The following is a 12,160-nucleotide window of genomic DNA, read 5'->3' as shown; positions in this document are numbered from 1 at the left end:
TAATGGTCAGCACACTCGGCGCATATTCGAGAGGTCCGAGGTGCGAATCCCGGCGAGGGCATTGCACATTTTTCATGTGTCTTGCTTCGAAATAACCTCATGTCTCTACATACAAAAAATCGAGTCTCCACTAAATGACACCGGTCTGTAATAAGAGGTTTGTCTCTTTTTCTTATCACCAATCCAGAAAGGAAAACAAAATGTATTTAAAATGTTACGCATGTTAAGTATTACTGCAGAAGGACTTGGTGACCTGAGGCACATGACCCGTTTGCTCCCGGATAAGAAAGGCTCTGCTCCTGGCAATATCTACTATTTGTTATAAGTAGTTTAACATCTAGCTCAAATTTCGTCTTGCGTTTGTAATCCCTGGTCTGAATGGAATGGAGTATTACTTAACCCTTAATAAATTCTTACAATTAAGAGCTTAATTTAATCTATTGAGTCTCAACACCGAAGCTTTGACAACAGCTTTCAACAGCTTATACGGTTAATTTAATCCCTTATTTTGGAAGAATCGTATTTATACTGCATGATTCGCATAAAATAGGGCTCTTGATAATTGTTTAACAGGAAACAATTATTCTAATTACATCACCGCATCTTATACTCTAGTTACAATTAAGTAGATTTTGAAGCGAATGGTAAAAATAAGAAAAATTACAGTTCACGGAAGCTGCAAGCCTAAGAACTTAAAATTTAAAATTAAACCCAGATTAAAATTAAAATTATAATAATAATTTATATTTTTTCATTTAAAAACTATTAATTTTATGTAAATTACGAAAACATTTTGCATGCTCCTCTGGTCCCTATACATGTGTTTAGGAGCATTTTGTAGTCGTTATAAAAAACAAACACAAAACCTTTGACTCGCATACGACAAATATTGATTAAATATTGAATTTCAAAATTTGCGATTTTTGACATCATATTCAATTTAAATTGAGCAGGCGATTACTAAGGGCATCAGAATGATCAGAGGTTATTTTTCCCCTTTAACTGTCAATCAATAGCATTTTTTACTGTTTAGATGTGTCCTTAATTTACAGTTTTACTACATTTTTATGCTGAAAGAAGTTTCACATAAGTAATTTAGAAGCTTTCAATATAAATATATGTTATTCTATTCTAATGAAGATTTATTACTTAAGATAATAATCTGGCAGTCGCAAAAATATTTAATTACAAATAGTTTTCATTTATAATTGATGTAAATAGTATTTAAGGCCTGTAACTAATACCTGCTAGTGATTTCTGGCAGACGAATCCGGTAAGATTCTGTGATTAAGACTTCTGATAATCTTGGACTTTCTGTGAACAATAATTCTGATTAAAAATCATTCTGGCTAATATTTATTTGATAATCTATATCCAAATGCTCTTCACATAATTTTTTAGTTGAAAACGTTTTTTGGGACGATATTTTACTCCTAATTACGTACAAATGCAAAAATTTTCCTCTTCAAATTTGGTACGGCCTCTAAATGTGATTCTCCATATCAAATATTTTGGCAAATTGTTGCTATACGGGGGTTCAAACTTTTTGTGATATATATATGTAAGTTTTACTACAAAAACGTTACTGTACTGAAGGTTAGCAGCCTCCTTACTTTTAACTATTGTTTATATATATATGTTACATATATAAATATGACAAGCCCATAACGTTTTTGAAAATAAGTATGGAGTCCGGAAAAACGTGCGCAAAGCTAGATTTAGTATTTTAAATATTTTTTTAAAATTTTAAATATACATAAACATGAATCTATGAGTCATTTTTCTAGCTATACGTCTTCGATCAACTATGACGAAAATGAAAGCCGGGTAACGAGATTTGTTAAACGGTAGGCATATATTATTTTGTGAAATAATGTATACTGCATATCATACATTATATAAAACATCTACAAGCTTTATTGGAAAAGTGATACTCCTGAAAATTAAAAAGCATTACACGTTATCGTTCAGAAAGAGAACATTCGACAACATAATAGTTTTGAATTTAATAGTCCGTGTTTTATAGGAATCGTAAAAATAATTTATAAGCATTCTAAGCTTTCAATCATCATTTACAAAATTTAATTATTTTCAGAAATTTGCAAAAATATTGATATTACTAGTGATATACTATAGGGCTCGTAAACTCCTGTATACATACTCACACACACACATATATATATGTACATTTATCTATTACCTATATACATTATATATATACATATATATATATATATATATATATATATATAAACACATATATTATAAGAAATTTTAAATAAAAATTACTAAAAATATTAGTGCATCATAGATAAATTTGTTTAGGTTATTATTTATAGGCTAGTTAGGTTTAATTGTTTATACATGTTTTTAGGTTGCCTCAAGTTAAGTGGTAGAGAAAAGTTAAATTATTAAATAAATTGAAACTATTAAGCAGCCTCTTTTTAATGTTTCAAGAAGATCTTTTCAAGGGTCCTAACCTCCTTTCAAGCGTCCTTCAATATAGCCTATTAGGATGGGATAACTTTAAATATTTAAAACAATTTGTTATAATTTTTCTGAAAATTCAATCCTGTGTAGCTCAAGTGCAGGAGCTACTAATTTTTCAAATTATTTTTCTACTTTTTAGCCTTGTATGATAAATATATTATTTATGTATATTTTATTCTTATTTTTATTTTATATTTCTTGATGAAATTTTCATTTACTTCATTAATTTTTTCATATGCTAGATTATTTCTGTTTTAGATGTTTTTGTACTAGGACCACTATAATTTATTTTTGGACCTATATTGCTTGTTTGTGTTTTTGCTAATTTTTTAACCGGCCTGTATGTTTTCAAAATTTGCATATAATGTTTTTAAAATATTGAATTAAAAATTTGCGTATGGTTTTGTTTTCAAGGATTGGATTATTATTTTTGCAAGATTTGTTTTTGGACTCGATATACTCAAAATATGTTTATAAATTTTTATAATTTTTTGCAATTCTTTTGTATTAACGTATGTTTTCAAATCTATAATTTCTCAATTTTTTGTACTGTTTACTTCGGCTTGTAGGGGTTGGATTGATAAAAACGCATATAACTTTTTTTTGTTTTTCTAAAATTATTTTTAAATTTTAAACTTTAATTTGTGTCTTTTTGGGTTCAGAAATAGGCTGTTTCTTTTATTTGCTTCTCTCGTTTCACCAAACCCCTTACGAAGATGCAGCAGAAGTTGTAAATTTCATACTTAAGTTTTAGTTTTGACATATTTTGCCCCTCTGTTTCTTGTAGGTTGCCACTGTGATACTGGTCTGTTGGTTTTTGCATAAGATCTATTATATACTTATAGCATACTTTCAACTTAAAACTATTTTCATAAAATCTTCATTTATTATGAGAAATTCCGTTTACTGTTTTTTTTCTGGAATGAATGTTTAAAGAATCTGATTACGTATTAATCATCAATTTTGATAAAATGTTTCAAAATTTTGTGCTTTATTCTAAAGCTTACACATTAAGTTTCCCAAATCTACTTGTATTTTGTCGTTCCGATTATTACAAACAGAATTATCGCTATTCTTTTCCAACGCCATGAAAAAAGGAAGTTTCTGTTTAAGAAACCGGAAGCTAATGTCTATAGATACACACACCATTCTAAACAACTTTAAAATGAGAATTTTTTACTTGAATACTTTTGTTGATATTCAAAATGGGATTTTGAACTTTTCTATTCGTTATTAAGCGCTCGGGAACAAGATCAGCTTTGCAATTTAATTATCATATTTGGCAACATAATCTTTTCCTTCTGTTTCGTTTACATTTTATTAAATCTATTTTTGAAAAAAAAATTATTTTTTTTCAATTTATTTCGAAAAAAACTTTTAATTTAAAATATTACTAGAGTAATTTTAAGAATCTTTCCACAAATATTCAACGAAATATTGTGAACTAAACGGAATAAAATTTAGATTTATGTACCCTGGTAAAAAAAAAAAAAAAAAAATGGGACAGTCCTATATCTCCCGTTCTACTGGGGCGATTCACGAAATTCAAATTGCGTTCTTCATGTCTCGAAAGCGCGACTTAGGATATATATTAGATTTATATATAGCACTATTCTAACATAGGTATTTTGACACAAAATCGGACTTTTTCTGAAATAACATACCAATATTTTCACATATTTCGATTCTACGACTCAAATTATGCCAGAATACCAAGTTTTGTAAAACTCGTACGAGTAGTTTTTGAAATATTAGCTCTCAAAATTTTAGCTCCTCAATGTTAATTGAATTTGGCAAATATTTATTTATATCTCTTTTTTTATTAAACGTTTTTGATTTTTTCTCTCACATTTCTAAATTTAGGTTCATTCCAAATAAAATTTACCAATTTTTTGTGTTTTATTTTTTAAATTTCTATTTTTAAATAATTTTTATAAATTTTTCGAAAAAAATTTTGAATTATAACCTAAAAAATTTTACCATCATCTTAAAGTAGGTATATTTTTAAGCATATCTGCAAAAAATTAGACTTTTTTATTCAAAATGTTCTAAGATATACACAAATTAACATATTTTCGCGTTTTGAAATTTGGCATCTTTTTTTTTTTAGCGATAATAACGCCAAATGTGGTCTATGGATTTTTGTTACACTGCATTGCCACAGCTATTTTTAACCTTAAATTTCAAGTAAAATTTTACGGAGAATTAATTATATGACATTTTCCCCTTAATGATGCGTAATAAATATTTATTAATACTATATGAAAAGCTATTTTTTTAAATAATTTTTTTAATATTTTTTAAATTTCTCTCTATCTTTTTTTTTTTTTTTTTTTTTTTTTTTTTTTAGTCCAAAGGGATTGGAATCCCGAAGGACTATTAGTTTCGTTTTGGCATTTTGCGTCGGACTCATAAATGTAGGTTCACTTTTCAAAATGTTGCCACAAAATGTTAGAGTCCTGCATTATATTTGAAGAAATTAAATAATGAAAAATCTGCATAAATGTATGTATATTTCTCGTATTGTGATAAAACAACGGTACATAGAGTCATCGAATTTTGAATAACGTAATCCTCCAACGAATATGAGCATGTGGAAGACCAAATTTGAAATTTGAAATTTGTTTTATGATCGATTTCCTATTTTTTAAAACTTTGACGAATTTTTGATTAACAAACTCAAGGATTTCAAAGCGAGCAATGGCAACGTTGTGCAGAAAAAAACATTTTTATCTCCAGCGCGTGAGTCTCTGTATCGGAAATTCTAAAGATATGCTCGTTTTAAAACTATTTTGCGATATTGCTGTTGCACTGGATCTTATGGTTTAAGTGCGAAGAGCATGATATTTAATAAAGAAAGGTAACACACAAAATGTTAAAAAACGCCCCTTTGGACGTAATTTAAAATCTGAAACATTTCAGATTTTTTTTTTTTTTTTTTTTTTTTTAATAACAGTAAATTTTTGTAAGAGTAAATTTTTACCTTCTGCGTTTTATCGTCTGCTACTTTACTTCGTTTAAATCGAATTGTCTAAAACTGAGAATTTTCGTTTGATGTTTATTTGAATTTTATGACATTAACTGCACAATTTGTTTCTAAATAAACTGATGCTCTTGAAGTGGCTGAAAGAGCGGCTGGTACTATCATCCATATTTTTAAAGCACAGTATATTTTTATAGAAACATAAGATTTAGAATAATCATTTTTATAAAAGTCAAATTATGATATAAATATACAACCCTCTAGAGACTGAATTAATGGAAATTCAATGGTTATGTAGAAATGATCTGCAGCTACTTAATCGCTGGGTAAGTCAGCAGATTCCGTGGACAAGTAAGAATAATTATATAAACGACACCCAACATTCTGAATTCAATTAACAACGAGGATACGATGTTTATTAAATGAATTCAAGAAGTTTTAAAACATAAAAAATCAACTCATTTTTTATCCTAAAATGTATTTTTGTGCGTAGCGTATTTTCATTATTCTAATTTAAAATTCTAATAATTCTCAAAATTCTAATTTAGAATGTAATTGTCAAGAACTGATTCCTAATCATCAGTAATATAATAAGTAATTATTACGGTTATTAATAAATCCTTCTTATAAAGTAATTGCAAATATTTCAAAAAAACTTTTTGTCTGAATGCAAATATTTTTCTGTGCAAATATTTTTAATTTTATATTAAACAAGATTTCACACGATATTATTTATTTGAACTTCAATTCTTAACGTCAGTTCTAGTAGAAGTTACAAATCAATTATATTTAATTAAGGATTGGATTGGATTGGATTGGATTATTTAATTATGGCAAAGCACACGAGGGCTATCTGCCTAAAGGGAGGGATGCCTTCGTGGAGGACTTTCTAAGGGAAACTGGCTCGTATACACGTTACACATCGGGAAAACCACGAAAACACCCATGCAACCAGCCTGTTCGCGGGATTCAAACCTCGGACCGAACTACCAGTGATCAGCGTCTTTACCGCTCGGCCTTTTGTGGGTCTTTATGAAATGGAAGGCGATAACTTTATTTAAAATGATTGTCAGAAATACCAAAATGTTTCGAAAAGTTGGATACTTTTTAATATGCATTCAGAATGCTTAAAGAAAAAGAGAAAAATAAATTTTTTCGTAAAATTTAGTATTTGTATTTTTTTTTTTTAATTTAAAACTTTTCAATGTTATGATATTTGATTCTTGCGATTTCAAAAATAAAATATTTGACTAAAATATGAATAACATTTTAAGAAACCAAATGTAGGATAAAATTGTGTAAAGCAATGGGCACAATGATAAAACTGTTTAAAGCAGTGTATGCAAGTCATCCTAAGTTAAAATGTCGGTTATACATCTCTCTTATTTATATATATCTTTTCTGAACGGAACATTGAAAGGCGTGTAAAACTGTGCTTTGCTGTATTTTCTCTTTTAATATAGTATGCAGTTTTCAAACTCATCGTAGTCTGGGTTACAAAGTATTCTTCCGAAAGAAACGCAGTTCAAATAAATAAAATCAAATTCTTTAAAATTGATATTAATAAATATATTTAAAATACTCAGTTCGAAGGAATAAATAGAAAATTTTAAAACAATTATCTGAAGAGACTATGCAACACAAACAATTAAAATAAAAGTATAAAAATTTAAAAATTACCTAAAATAATAACTATGACAAAAATATATATAAAGAAAACTATTTGAAAAAAAATAAACGCTGCACCTTTATTTACGCAGTTCGAATAAGTAAATATATCAGGTTCAATGTTTCTTCTAACCTTCTTCGGAAACATACAATGACCTGACTAGGAACAGAGAGCTTACTAAAGCTATGTTCACTAATTGTAGTAAGTAGACAGGATACAGACGAAGGGTATACAAGACCCTTTATTATTCTTTATATACAATGACTTCCGTACTTCGGAATACAATGACCCTCCACTCGGGGTCTAACGTAAAAGGTATAAAAATAAAACTAAACTCTAATTTAACTTTAGAATAAGATTGGCCTTATAATAACAGGAAGCGTATGTAGCACAGAGACTGTGAACACTACAATACGTTTAATTTATCAAGAGGATTAAAACCTCTGGCCTGGAAGGCAAATAGCAACTGCGTAACTTCTAAGGTAAGCGGCCTGCTTCGAACTCACTGCTTCCTCTCTCCTGCTTGGCAAAAAGGCCACACTTAAATACTTGGCGTTCGCCAGACAACTTTGCATAAACTCCTTCACGCTTATAATTCTGGCCGGAAGTAGAAAATAAGAAGTGATAGTAAAGATTTAAAATAAAATAAACGTTAGTAAAACTTAAGATCCTTACATACTTCCCGCCAGAGTTAATTTGTTTGAAACTGAGGTCTAAAACGACCTTGTTGAAAACTTTTAGCTCTAAAAACTAACGCGAGGCCAACCTTTTACAATCATAACTTAGCTAGAAACTAGAAAATTTAAAAGAAAGATATTTGTTACAATAGCAGCTCCCGGGATATACAACAATCTTTTTTTTTTTTTTTCATCTGTACTGCATCTAAACAGGAGCTTTATTCAATTCTGGTTCCTTCCAGAGATCTGGAAGGAAAACTAGTTTAATGAAATGTTACAGAATGACATTGCAATTAACATATAGAATATACTTCTCTTAACATTCTTATTTCATTCATGACTATTTTAATTATCTCTCCCCGTGCTCTCTGACATGTGTTGTAAAAGAACACCAAACACGTATGTGTTTCTGTCTACGTGTGCCACACTTCCTCCTACAATCAAAACACTAACGTGTTAAAATTCAACATACGAGACCTCTTAACACACCCTACTTTCAACTCTAAACCCTGAGGTACTATTCTGAAAGTGGCTAACTCTAAAGTGTAGCGTCAGAGAGCCTAACTACATCATTCAACCTTTACCACATATTTGCCATGATTTAATCTTTACAGTCACACGAATAACAAATTTTTAACATTACTTTCACTTTTACCATATCACGGTATTTCTTAACATTTAAAATAACAGTTCACATGTATATAAGAACATATCAACATGCCGTTAATTTTACACATTTGAAAACATACATTAGTAGTACATTGTTAACTTCTATTCTTTTCAAAGCAAGTGCCAATTCTTTCTACATTGAAATAATACTACATTTCAAAAAGTCTTTCAGACTAAAACTTCTTTCTTGCTAGAATGTTTTAAATAAAATTTATACAATAACTTTTTACAATATTTAAGTCTTTACACAACGCTATTATACATCAACTTTAGTTTTACGCGCGAGTAATTGAAAAACATAATAAGAAAATCGGTCACAACTCATTTCTCGCCCTTTTGGCGATAAAGGTAGACCTCGCATGAGGTAAAACTTCTTGAAATCTGCCACTTGCAGTAAGAATGAAAGATTAACTTAAGTTTGTAAAGTAACATAAAATTTTACTTATCTTTGTAATATTCAGACATCCTTTTCTGGGTCCAGTCTTTAAAGGTATAGCTGATAGTAGCTTGGTTGATCCTCCTTCTTGTACGGGCTCGCCCTTCAGTGCTTTCCTCTGGAAGCTTCCGTTTTTCACCAGTACGGCCACCCTTGAACACCTTCCTTTTGTGCTCTGCTTGTGGTCTTGGCCGTTTGAAGGCAGCTGGTCTTGGTGGAACCGGGAAACTTCTGTCGTGATCCTGCTTGGACCTCGTTGTTGGCCGTTCAAATTTTTCTTGTACTTTTTCCTCCGCCGCTGATGGCCCTTCCGCAGTTCGGCGACTTTTGCTGCGGAGAGTTCTGTCGGATGAGTCAATCTTCCGTTTCACAGCCGGGTTATAGTTTCCGTCCTTTCTCCCGGTCGTTTCCACATACGTCGTCCTTCTCCCTTCTTCATTCTGGGGGTGTTCGTGCACTCTGTTTTCTGGACGGTGGAACGGCTTCTTTTTCTTTTTACCTTCAGTTTTTCCGCCGGGCAATTTTCTTTTCACTTGCTTCTGTCTCTCATTGGCTTGCCCTTGTACTTGTCGTTTTCCCACCTCTGGAACTTGTACCTGCGGTGTCTGCCGTACCGGATCCTGCAAAAGATCTGAAAAGATTTTCATTTTATTACGATCGAAGTAGGGTTTAATTCGATCAATATTTGAGGAACAGGTTTCACCATTTCTTGCCTTTAACACTACAACAGCGTGAGTTATTTTTTCTATAACATATGGTCCTTCAAAGCGTGGAAAAAATTTGGCAGTTTTATCTTCTGGTGCTGAAGAAAGTGAATGCTTGATTTTTAAAACTTCATCCCCTACTTTATAAGTTACTCCCCGTCGTTTCAGATCATAGTATAACTTCTGTTTTCTTTGTGCTACTTCCGTATTCTTTTTTGCTTCTTTTATTAGTTTTTCTATATCACCCATTTTAAATTCTGGGGCTCTTTGTTGCACATAAAATAGTTTATCTAACGGTGTTATAACCTTTCTGCCTAGAAATAACTCAGCAGGAGTTTTGCCCGTTGTATCATGTTTTGCGGTCCTAAGGGCGAAAGCAAATTCATTGACATAGTTATCCCAGCTTTTATGAAAATTTTTAACATAACTACGGATAATTTTCACTATATTTCTGTTGACCCGTTCCGCTATATTTGATTGCGGCCGATACGGGACCATTTTTAAATGACCTATGCCCAGTTTTTGGCACATGTCTTCAAATATATTACTTACAAATTGAGGACCATTATCCGATATAACTTTTAGGGGCGCCCCGTATTTTAAAATATATTTATTTAAAATAGAATCAGTAACTAATTTCGCGGAGGCTCGTTTTAAGGGAACAATTTCGGTCCATTTACTAAAATGATCAACCATAACAAGGAGATAGCGACTTTTGTTTAACTGACTTTTTGTGAAAGGGCACAATAAATCGATGCCGATTATTTCATTTGGAAATTCGGATTTAATAGTATTTAGAAACCCGGCCGGGCGGAAATTAATATAATTAACGGCTTGACATGTTGGGCAGGACAGGACATACGCCCTTGTTAACTTTTGCAGTTCAGGAAAGTAGACTGCCTCGCGTACGCGTTGGATAGTTTTTCGAATACCAGCATGAGAAGCTAAAGGGCTGTCATGGAGCTCCTGCAGGATATTTAATCTAAGACTAGCTGGGATAACAGGTCGAAATTCGTTGTTTGAATTCGTAGTTTTTGTATAGAATAATAGACCATCTATTAGTTCGTAATGGGCCGCCCTATTTCTTATCGCCACAATATCGTGGTGGCTAAAATTTTCAGGATCCTTCAAATACTCATAAATGCTTCCAAACTCAGGATCCTTACCCAGTTCAGTTATTACAGTTTCTCGGGAATTTATTGTACATGCTGTAAGCATTGCCATCTTTACGGTATTGCCTTGTTCGTCTATTTTAATCCTTGATAGGGCATCTGCTACGATATTTTCCTTTCCAGGGGTATGCTTGATTACCAGATTATATTCTTGCAGCTTGAGTGCCCATCTTATTAACCTGGGGGATAAATTTTTCCCTGAGTACAATCTAGTTACCGCCGCATGATCAGAGTACACTGTTATCGGCGCCTTTCCAAAATAGACTCGGAACTTTTGCACTGCTAACAGAACTGCAAGTGCCTCTCTCTCGGTCGCGGAATAGTTTCTTTGTGTTTGATTTAAAGTTCGGCTAAAAAATTCCACGGGCTGCTGATTTTGCGAAAGTACCGCTCCTACCGCATAATCCGAAGCATCCGCTGAAATTTCTAAATTTTCATCCTTTTCAGGAAATTTCAACACAGGGGCTTGCGTTAATGCTTGTTTTAATTTTTCGAAAGCACTATTGGCTTCAGCCGTCCACGAGAATCTTGCCTTTTTCCTTTTTAATTTTAACAATGGCTCAGCGATAGCCGCAAAATCTTTTATAAAGGACCTATAATATGAACAAAGTCCTAGAAAAGAAGAGAGCTTCTTTGCCGTGTTTGGAGTCGGATACTTTTGTACAGCGATTATTTTTGATTCATCTGTCTCGATCCCTTCTTGCGATATTTTGTAACCTAAATATTTTAATTCAGGGGCTGCAAATTTGCACTTTTCGACATTAACTTTTAGACCGGCCTCATTTAATAAAGAAAACACCTGTCTTAAATCCTGTATATGTTGGTCGAGATTATCACTAGTAATAATGATATCGTCTAAATAGATAAATGTGGACTTTCCAAGAACAGGTCTTAACACAATGTCCATGCATCGCTGAAATGTTGCTGGGGCGCCTGAAAGGCCAAACGGCATACGCAAAAATGCATAAGTGCCAGACTTGGTTATAAAAGCAGTCTTAGGCACGTCCTCAGGCCTGACCCCTATTTGAAAATAACCATTCGTTAAGTCTAAAGTCGTCATAAATTTGGTTGATTTTATGTTCCTTAAAATTTCTTCTATGATCGGTAACGGATATACCGGATATTTCGTTATGGAATTTAATTTACGGTAATCAATAGCGAATCTCCACCTTTTTGGATGCTCCAAAGGATAATCATTATTTTTCTTACATAAAACCACCGGACTAGCATAACTACTTGAGATAGGCGTTACGATCTTTTTACGTAGCATATCGGTAATATGCCATTCTATAATTTTTTCCTTATTCTTATCATACCGGTATGGTTTTTGACGAACCGGCAATGCATCTCCCGTGTCAAT

The sequence above is a fragment of the Stegodyphus dumicola genome, chromosome 9 (genome assembly GCF_044657685.1).
Source record: "Stegodyphus dumicola isolate Sdum_Otavi_A_Nest chromosome 9, ASM4465768v1".
Lineage (NCBI taxonomy): Eukaryota > Metazoa > Arthropoda > Arachnida > Araneae > Eresidae > Stegodyphus > Stegodyphus dumicola.
The sequence above is the reverse complement of the archived record's forward strand: the minus strand, read 5'-3'. Positions refer to the sequence as shown.